The sequence below is a fragment of the Physeter macrocephalus genome, chromosome 11 (genome assembly GCF_002837175.3).
Source record: "Physeter macrocephalus isolate SW-GA chromosome 11, ASM283717v5, whole genome shotgun sequence".
NCBI classification, from domain to species: domain Eukaryota; kingdom Metazoa; phylum Chordata; class Mammalia; order Artiodactyla; family Physeteridae; genus Physeter; species Physeter macrocephalus.
In genome coordinates, this window is record NC_041224.1 from 127,023,050 (window position 1) to 127,034,215 (window position 11,166).

An 11,166-nucleotide genomic window follows, 5' to 3' on the forward strand; every position below is an offset into this window, starting at 1 on the left:
AAGCATCATCCATGAATTTTAAAGAAAAACTGATGTTACACTTTATTCAAATTAATAACTCGGCTCTCCAAAATACATTGTTAATAGTATCAAAAGACAAGCCATAAACTTAGAGAAAATATTCTCAAGATGCATAATCTGATAAAGCACTGCTCTCCAAAATATACAAAAAGCAGTTTAAACTCAACATAAAAAAACCAAACAACCCAATTTTTTTAAATGAGCAAAAGATCTGAATAGGTATCTCACCAAAGAAGATATACATATGGAAAATAAGCACATGAAAAGATGCTATCATCATTAATCATCAGATAACTGCAAATTAAAACAATGATATACCTACCACTACACAACCACACCCATGTGACATGCCCATGCTGCTTGTCCCAGAGTAAAAGCTTCTAAAGGCAGAGAACAAGTTTAACTGAGTCACCCAAGGGGCGGCAGACATTTCCTCTGATAGCAGTAGCAAGTCTCCTGGCTGAGTTATAATAGCCAATGATGCCAAAGATGCAGGAACTGTGCCACGGACAAAGGGAGCCCCAGAAAATGTAAATACCTGTGAGTGAATGACTAACCAAGATAACATCACTCGAATTTGAACTACTAGTTTCGCCTTATTGGGAAGAAAGTCTTTTGAGCTCCACAGAAAAAAGAGGATGACACAGGATGAGGGAATAGATGGAAACAGGCAGGGTTCCTCTCCAAGTACCCAGTGTTCTGGTGACTTTGGATACCCTAGCGGTGACATGGAGAGGCCAGCCACCAACACTTCTACTGTAGTCATTGAGACAGCTGAACACTTTTAATTTAAAACCTGTTATTGGCAGAATGCTACATGATGGTCTGAGGTACAAGAGTACCGAAACAAGAACTAGGCTTCCTCTGAGATTGCTGTCATTAGCATCTGCAGAAGAATATTTCAGGCCTGGGTTGTTTGTTTGCATGATGAAGTGGCAATGTTGGCATTACTGAGTGAAAAAAAGTTGGCAAGCATTGGAGGCAATATGTCTGACAACATTTAACATAGTGAATTCTATGTGTTGACGAATAGTGATGGGCCAGGAATTCCTCTCCCATTCTCAAACTGGATGTTTGCTGGAATTTGGTATATATTTCACCATCAGGGAGATATCTCTCAGAACATAAATATAAAAAGGAATATCACCACTGTGATTGTAGTCTCTTGAGGCAGCACACTGTGTTTTCATGTTTTTATGAGAAACTGGGTGTCAGGAAAGAACTTCTAACAATGTTTTTGTCTAGTAGACAACCAAATGTATGCAGATATAATTTCTACTATAATCTACTTGATCGTCATTTGAAAGCTTCACTAATAATATAATCGTTATTAAAGACTGTCATGCCAAAACAAGAAATCTGGGGGCACACATAAAAGCCAATGATAACCCACAAGCCTGTACTGTTTACTGATTTGCCACTTTGCCAATCTCTTCAACACAAACCTCTAGAGGGCTAGCTGGTCTGGTTGTCTTTGATAATTTACAGTTGGCGCACTATTGTATTTTTCTCAGCCTTGACCAGGCTACTAGGCATCTATAAATCAAGGAAGTAGAACATGAAGAATTCAAATGATACAAACTTAGGTTGAATAGTACAATACTCTTGTTTGCCAGTTTTCATTTGACCCTAGAAGATGGACAAACAGTTTGAACTGATTAGATTGAGGACACCCAGATAGACACAAACTTGGATGTTGACTTGGCCTCAGGTGGTTCTATAGTCATCCTGTTCTATCCTGAGAGATCACTATGATGACAAAACAGCAATTCCTGACTCCTTACTGAAAAAGGCAATACAGTCTGGCTCATTCCCAAAGGGGAATGGCAGAGTTTGATTGCTTGTGTGGGAACCTATCCAAGCTCATGAAGTGTGTTGATGGTTGAGGAGGAATTAATAACTCTCTCTGTCTCCTATTGTATCTCAAATATAGATAAACCACTCTAGCCTTTCTTAGACTCTCTCAAGCAGAGGCTTGCAATACAATTCATTTTCATGTTAGATTTGTCATTCATAACCCCTCCCAGATTTTCCACAACAATGTCACCACTCCACCAAAAGAAAATGCAAATTTTGTTGTTGTTGTTGATTTGTTCACAACAAATCAAATCCCTGGCTTGTTAACCCCATCCACTGTACATTAATGACTTCCAATTTTTTAAAAATGTATTCATGTCTGTTTTAGGAAATGCTTTTGCTGTGTTGAATAGTATTTGGATAATGAAAATGGCCCTTATTTGGAAAAGGAAAATAAGCATGGGTTCTGGCACTGCATGACAAGTTTTGGTCAATTATTTTGTGACGTATTTTAGCACAGCATAGCTCTCATATTAGAGGTACTATTCTCCCCAATATAAATTTAAAATGTTAAATATATTAGCATTAGTAAAATAGGTTTATTCACTCATTTCCATTTCTTCAATAAGTATTTGTTTAGAACTTACTATATGCCAATGCTCTTGGTATTATACCAAGAACAATGAACAAGACAAAGTTCCCATTCTCATGGGGCTTATATCAAGTGGGAAGAGACAGACAATAAACATATAAATATGTAATATGTCAGGTGGTGATAAGTGATATGAACAAAATCAAGGTAAAGAAGAATAGAGGTTGTTGGGACAGATGTGGGGAGAGATGAAAAGAACAGGACAATTTTAGAGAAAGTGGTCAGGAAAGACCCCAATGATTAGATGGCATTTGAGCAGAGAGTTGAAGGAAATGATGGACAAGGCAATGTGGATAGAGAAAGAAACACAGCAGATACATCAGAGAGGTTGCCAGTACGAGACAAGATCTATAGGACCGTATAGGTGAGAGTAAGAACATTGGATTTTATTTTGAGAAAATAGAAAAGTCATTAGAAATTTTGAGCAGTAACATAATTGGACTTAGATTTTCCAAGGATCACCATGACTGTGGGAAGATCCTTTACTACAGAGGGGCCAAGATGGAAATGAAGAAACCAGTTAGGAAACCCTAGAAACAAAAACCATTCAGATGAAATATAGCTGGTATTTATGGGGCAATCCATAAAAAAGTATTAATGTACAAATTTTGCTGTGCACAAGTATTCTGTTCAGTGTTAGTGATTCACAGGAAAAGAAAGGCCACGTAACTGGATAGGCCCACTGGATTGACCTAAATTGAAAAGAATAGAAATGATTATTTCCAATTTTTCTTAAAATGCAATAATGTCAAAAGGACAGGTAAGTAACAGAAGCTACAAATCAAATCATTTTTAGAAAATGAGTCATATAGTTACTCACCCTCTCATCTCACAATGCATGGAGGCCAACTCCAGTAGAATTACCTCCTTATCATTTCCCAGCCTTTAAAAAAAGAAAAAAAAAAAAAAAGTCATTCCCATGGCTATTGCTTCACTTATGTTATTTCCTCTTTCCAGAATGTCTTTCTAACTCTGTTTCTCTAATGAATGCCCTCCATAAGACTCATTTTCATCAGTCCATTTTCTGTGATTAACGTCACCACATGCTGAGCATACCCCTTATTTTGTAAGCATAATTTCTAAGGAAAATGCAATTTGTACAGCATTATACATTAGGTGAGCAGCTGCAGAGTCCATGGAAACAAACGCAGCCTACACAATCAGAAATTGGAATCTTAATCTACCTCAATTGTGTGATCTTGTGCAAGATTATCTAACCCCTTTAACTTCGCTTTCCTTGTTTATACAATGGGAATAATAATGTCTACTCCCTGCGTTTATTGTGAAATCAATTAGATGATAATAATCGCCATCATGTATCAGGCACTTAGAATCTGGTTCCAGAGGCCAATCTTAATCATTACCTGATATTGCCTCTGAGATAACATCTATAAAACACTCAAGTCCAATGCCTGATACGTAGTAGACCTTAACAAAAATAATCGTTGTCTTTTCATTTTTACTTCTCTTCCCTGATTGTTGCGCTATTTATCATTTCCTTTCAAATAAATGGATAATTTATGGCAGGCAGGAATTGCAACTTCTCTAGGCTTCCCTGCTGGGACTGATAAAGTACTGTGCACATCGTAGGCAATGGATAAGTGCTTACAGAATAATAAATAAAAGAAAAACATGTTTTTAATCAACTAATTAGTGATATATTTAGTAAATTGACAAAGTTTGCCACGACATAAACATAGACAGTAACAATGCTACAAAATATTCAACTTCATTTTGAAGACTTTGGTTAAGTGCCAACACTTCCTTAAACTCTCATTCCAAAATTGATCAGCAGATAGTCACGATCAAAAATTACCTTCTGAAGAAATAGTCAAATGACTCCATCACGCACGTGCCTCTAACCTCAACTAGTAAGTCAATGCTTCCCAGAAAACCTCCAATTTTCTTTTCCTTGTTCCTCTTAATATTTCTAATATCTTTCCCAACTTTCACCACCCATGACTTCCCCTTTTATTTTTAGCAGGACACATTGTTTCCATATGACAAGGAAATTAAAGTGGATTAAGTAATAACACTTCAATTTCTGCCCTTTTATAAATGATCCTTCCCTCATTGGAAAAGGGATCTCTCCCTCCCCCTGTCCCATGAAGGATAATGCCTCTTCCTCTGCTCCATCATCCAGCTCCCATCACCACTTCAAGGACCTTGCCTCATCTGCCACTCCCTTTCTTATTTGGGTCCCAACCTCTTCCCTTAAGTTTGCCCCTTCTACTGAGCCTACAAACATTCAAATTGCTGTTCTCATACCAAAATCAAAAACAAAATCTTTACCTTGACCCCCTCCCTTTGTCTTTCTTTCTCTCCCTCTGCCAAATTTCCAGAAACAGAGTCTATATGTGCTGTTTCCATTTTTTCCATTTAAAAATTATTGAAGCTGCTCCTGCCAAGGGCACTGAGTGTTCTTGTTGCAAATTGTTTTTGTCCTCCTACCTCCTTGACATTTATGCAGCATTTGACATTAACCTTTCCTTCCTTCGTTAACATTATCTGGCTTCTATTACTTTTCTCTGTTTTCTCTGTATTCATCTTTGCAGGCTCTCTTCTTCTCCCAATCCCTACATTTATGTCTTAGACCCTCTTTTCTCATCCTACATACTCTCCTCCCATGACCTCATTCCTTCCTTGCATTAACCTCCATCCATGCTAAAGACTGGCAAATCCGTATCACTAACTCTGATCTCTGCTGAGCTCCAAACAACAAATCCATCTGCCAATAGGATGCAGCAGATAATCAGGCATCTCCAGCTCAGTGTATGCAAAAGTGACCTCATTTTTGTCCAGTTCTAAACCTGTTCCACTTCCTCTACAACCAGTCCTAATAATGTTGCCATATTTACCCCATCATCCACACCCGAAACCTACAAGTCATCCTTCACTCAGCTCATCACAATCCTAATTTTCAGAGGAAGCATAAGGGTTTCAGATCGTCTATGCTTTATCAAGAAAGCTGGCAACAGAGACTCCTGAGGCAAACATGAGCTGACCAAGTCAGAAGGAACCCTGCAGGAAACTCAGCAAACTCCCTTCAATGAGTCTTTCTCCTCATGAATTATCTTCTGCTATCCTCATCTTTCCTTCAAATTCCATACCCTTGAGAATGATTGTCTGTACTTCTTATCTGTGGCATTTCCTTCATAGCACTTGTCACAATTATAATTATTTCTGCCGTGCTTTATTTAACACCCAACTCCTCTATTTCACTGACAGTCTATACAGGTAACATGTCTGACTTGTTTACACTGTGTAAATTCTCAGTAACTATTTTAAAAGTGAATGTATAATCCTCTAACAATTATCTATGCTTAATTAATTATTGAGTCCATCCAGTGAGTTTTTATAATTTCAATTATTGTGTCATTCAGTTCTATAATTTCCCTTTTGTGGTTTTTTATAAATTTAAGTGTTGGCTGAGATTTTCTAATTTTTCATTTGTCTTGAGAGAATTTGTAATTGATTGTCAAAGCATTTTCACGAAGGCTGCTTTAAAACCCTTGTCAGATGATTCCAATATCTGATTCACCTTGGTGTTGACATCAGTGGATTGATTGTCTTTTCTCATTCAAGTTGTGATTTTATATTGTATCCTGGACATATTGTCTGCTATGTTAGGAGCCTCTGGGTCCTATCTGAATCTCTTATTTAGCAAGCAGTCACTCTGTTTAGGTGTAGCCCATGGGTCTTAACTTACATCTGTGGGCTCCGCTTCCAATGGCAGTCTAACTTTCAGAGGCTTAGAAGTGTTACTTTGGCTAGTTTGGTCTATCTAGCGCCCCTAGGTCTCCCACTGATCCCACCTGGTCCCACCTGAGGAAACTGAATGTGTTTCCTCAGGAATGCCATGGGTTTCTCTCAGTGGGAGAAGACTGTGGTAGGATCCCCCCTATCAGTGGCTCCTGGTTGTCCTGACTCTGAGTGAGAAGAGTCCCCAGGGAGACAAAGAGGCTTCCCCGAACCAGGCTGCCTGCTATAGCTGAACTCCCCTGCCCAGTCTGCCTGCCCCCTCAGTATCTCTCTGCAAAAAGAAGAGTCTCAGGCCCATGAGGAAGAAGTATCTCCCCGGGATGCTTATCTCTGGTGGGGCTTACAGTTGATCCCCTTGTGGGCAATGTCCTGCTCCCCTGATATTGTCAGAGGTACTCCCATTCCACCTGGGGATGGGGGCGGAGAGCAGCATACCTAGGCTGCCTTCTGTTGCCATTTGCATCTGAAAATGCTGGACCTGAACACCATTCTCTGTTGGGCAGGGAGACTCAAGACACCCTGCCGCTGTGCTGTGCCTCACATCCTGGTGTCCTAAACCAGCTCACCTCTTCTGAACACCTTTCAGAGTTATCTTTGCATTGTCTCTTGCACCATTACTAGATTTATAGTTATGCTTATCAGAGAAGAGCAGAGGAAAATGGGTCTATGCCATCTTGTTTGCTGGAAGTCCCACCACTGCTATTAACTATTTTCTTACTTTGAGAATAGATATCAAATATCATTGAGCATTCTGATCCTCTCAACTACATAATGTGAAAGTCTATTCTGTGTCCATGGTATTCTATTTCTCTAGTGCCTGTTACTGACCATATACGTCTGATACGCTCCCCAAGATATGGTCTAAAGTCAGTTTGGTCAGAAATTCACTGCTCTAAATCAATCAGGGGCACTTGGTTATTGTAGACACTGGAGCTGACTTTGCATTTACCTTATCTGATCTGTACAAATTTAGTGGTTAGGTTCTAGTCTTCCAGACTGAATAAGATTTTATATTTATCTCTTTAACATGATTTACTGAGTGCCAAGTACTTTTCTAGATGATGGTGATTAAACAGTAAACAAAGACCCATTTCCCATTGGATTTACATTCTAGTAAGGGGGAGATAACTAATAAATAGAGAAACATATGAAATGTTAGTTATTGAAACTGACAAGTAAAAAGGTGAGGAGACAAAGTATGGTGGGAAATACGTTAATTTCATGTTTCATGTGCTCAGGAAATGCCTCTCTGAGAAGATGATATCTGTGTGAGCCAAGCTTTTTGTGGAAGAGAAGATAATTCCAGAGGAGCTGAATTCAAAGTCATGAGAGGAAGTTACAAAGAGGCCAGTGTGGCTGGAAAAGAGCACATTAGGAAGAGATTGGTAGGAAGTAGGGTTGGAGAATAAGGGGCACCCAATTAGGTAAGAATTTATAGACTTCCTTCTCATGAAGAACTTTCTTCCTTCCTCTGTTTCTAGACACATGGATGTTTGGTGTTTCCAGTGACCCTCAAACTATTCTGTTGATCATATAATGCCCTGTAGATTCTGATTCAGTAGGTTTCAGGTGGAGTCCAGCAAACTGTGTTTTTTACATAATTCATGGCTGATTCTAATGCACAGTTTGAGAATCATTACTCTAGACCTCAAGTGTCCAATGCAGTAACCACTGACCAAATGCAGATAGTACTGCTGAAGAACTGAATTTTAAATTCTACTTACTCTTACTTAATTTAAATGTTTAAAACTGATACCCAGTTCAATTATTGGAAAACTTCTAAGTGCATCTGGAACAATTTTGGATATGTAAATCTACTCAATCAACTGTAAATTTTATGAAACTGAAATACACATCAAGTATTTCAATGAAAATTTAACATCCAAATTAAATGTGCTATAAGTATAGAATACACACCAGATTTCAAAGATACAGCATTAAAAAGAAGAAAAAAATCTCATAAATAATTTTTATATTGGTTACATTCTGAAATGATATTTTGGATATATGGGATTAAATGAAATATACTACTTTATATATTAAACATGCATATAAATAATATATTTAAATTAATTTTATTTTTTTATATTTATGTGGCTACTAAAATTTTTTTTTTTTTGCAAAATAATCTTTTTTTAATTGAAGTATAGTTGCTTTACAATACTGTGTTAGTTTCAGGTGTACAGCAAAGTGATTTGGTTTTATATATACTTTTTTTTCTATTTTTTTCTCCATTATAGATTACTACAAGATATTGAACATAGCTCCCTGTGCTATATGGTAAATCCTTGTTGTTCAGCTACTTTATATATGGCAGTGTGTATCTGTTAGTCCCATACTCCTAATTTACCCCTCCCCCCTTCCCTTCGGTAATCATAGGTTTGTTTTCTATGTCTGTGAGTCTGTTTCTGCTTCGTAAATAAGTTCATTTGTATTATTTTTTTAGATTCCACATATGTAATATCATGTAATATTTGTCTTTGTCTGACTTACTTCACTTAGTATGATAATCTCTAGGTCCATCCATGTTGTTCCAAATGGCATTATCTCATTCTTTTTTATGGCTGAGTAATAGTCCACTGTGTATATATACCACATCTTCTTTATCCATTCATCTGTCGATGGACACATAAGTTGCATCCATGTCTTGGACTATTGTAAATAGTGCTGCTATGAACATTGGGGTGTATGTAACTTTTCAAATTAGAGTTTTCATCTTTTCTGGATATATGCCCAGGGGTGGGGTTACTAGATCATACGGTAACTCTATTTTTAGTTTTACTAAAATTTTTTAAATGACATGTGTGGCTAGCATTATATTTCAGTTGGACAGGATTGCTATATATTAAGAGTTCAACAATATTTTCATCCTTCTGCTAACTTTCCTGAAATAATATTGGGGGCTGGGGGGAGGAATAGGAAATACCAGGATTAACGGAAGTTTTCCTCAGATAATTTTATTAATATTATGAATATAGTATCAATTCATAATGGAAACATTTTAAGAACTAATCTTATTACAAACTAACCAATTTCTGGACCACTGAAAGGACTGAATTTCTCACTATTTGGCAATTAGTAAATAGGTCCACTACTTTGTTATTGTTTTAAAATAGTATGGGGAAGTGAATAGCCTCAAGAGCCTTATATCTGTTAACAGCCTGTATCAGTCATTCCTTTTTATATTCTGTATTTTCTGATGTTTTGACATCTGGGGCCTTGCTAATCTTGGAAAGACTGCCCCTCCCACTGCTAGCTAATTCCCAGAAAGAGCAAACAACTGACCCAGGAGCATACCATTCTTATGCAAACTAATCAATTTAGAAGCCAACTAGCCCAACCTCTTTCTTGGGGGTCTTACACTCTGGTACACCCCAGAGCCCACAGAAATTATTTCAACTCACCAGTCCTAAACTTGCTTACCCTGCCTCTCCAGTTCCTTCTCTAGAAAACCACAATAAAGGTTCTGGCCCGTGTTTTCCCCTCACCTCCCTCTGCCTCCTGACCAACCCTAGTACTTCCCAATGGGACCCCACGTTGTGCGGTGTGCCCCCTCCTCTTGGGAACTGTAACAAACTATCCTTTCAATGGCAGTCGTCTCCTGATCTGTTAACCTCACCATACACGAATAATAATAAAACCTACATTTTCAAATACAGCCCTATGTAAAATTTCTGCTGTAAGTAGAAACTATTCCTAATTGTGATACTGTGGATAGACATGATATAGTCTTGCTTTTGAGCTACTCATGCCAGAAGGTACATTGCCTTAGATTGTGGTTGGTCTTATAAACTTAATTTTCATTCTAGATTGTGAGCTTTTGGAAAATTTGAGCCATCTCTTACATGTCTCCATATACCCTCAATTCCTCACTATACAAAGTACCCTGCATATTACAGGTTCAAATGTATAAGATTAACTATAAGCTAGTTAGCCAAACAAATGATAAAACTATTAATTTCTTTGACATAATTTATTTTCATCCTGGCTCCCTCACTTACTGAAATAAATAAACAAGCAAATAAATAAATGACAAATAAACTCAAGATTATTTGAGTTTATTGATTATTTGATTATTAATTAATAATTTGATTATTAATTGCCTATAGACCATAGGTAATTATCCAAATTAACCTTGAGTTGAACAAACAAAAAATTGCTATGATTATTTTTTCTGCATCATCTTCACTCTTTAAAAAAACAAAAATAAAACAAAACAAAAAAAACCTTTATGTGCCTAATATAGTCTGTTTCAACTACCCAATTTGTGAAACACAATAAAAATTGAATTGTGCTCTGACAGGTCAAATCACATATGAAAAAACAACACCATGTTACTGAATATCCTAAAATCCCTAGATTCCCAATTTATAGATATTCTATTCAATTATGTTTTGTGATGCATAATTAATATATCTTATAACTATGATTATTAACCCTTTTGAGTGTCACAGAGCCTTTGGAGAATGGAATTTTAAATGATAGAATTTTCACAATAGGGAAAAATGCACAAATGCACATAAACATAACGTTAGGACTGTATAATTTTGGTGGGCTCACACACATTGTGAAGCCCATTCATGCACTCCTAGGAGTCAATGCTCCCAGTTTAAAAATGCTTGTCTTAAAGGTAGGGCAAGTTAACTATATGTCCAATAATTATTGTGGAAAAAAAAGCATTTTCTAGTTATAACTTAGTATCTAAGTAGTGGACTGGACATCAATTAAAGAATCTAGAAAGAATAAACCTCTGAATTTTTTTCTGCCAAATTTTTCCTTATAAAGAGCGATATGCCCATCTCCTTATATAAGAATTGTATATTATATATTGCAACACCAAGATAATAGCTATAAATGTTTTTTTTTTTTTTTTTTTTTTTTTTTTGCGGTACGCGGGCCTCTCACTGTTGGGGCCCCCCCCGTTGCGGGGCACG

The 11,166-nt window shown here is 37.1% G+C and overlaps 1 long non-coding RNA gene across 1 annotated transcript in view; it reads right to left on the bottom strand.

Moving 5' to 3' along the window:
- Positions 1-3,307: 3,307 nt before the first annotated feature.
- LOC129392543 (uncharacterized) overlaps positions 3,308-11,166 on the bottom strand; it is a 362,878-nt gene continuing 355,019 nt past the window's right edge. Inside the window, exon 3 of the long non-coding RNA XR_008618659.1 lies at positions 3,308-3,353. This is a non-coding gene — a long non-coding RNA (uncharacterized lncRNA). The remainder of the gene's footprint in view (positions 3,354-11,166) is intronic.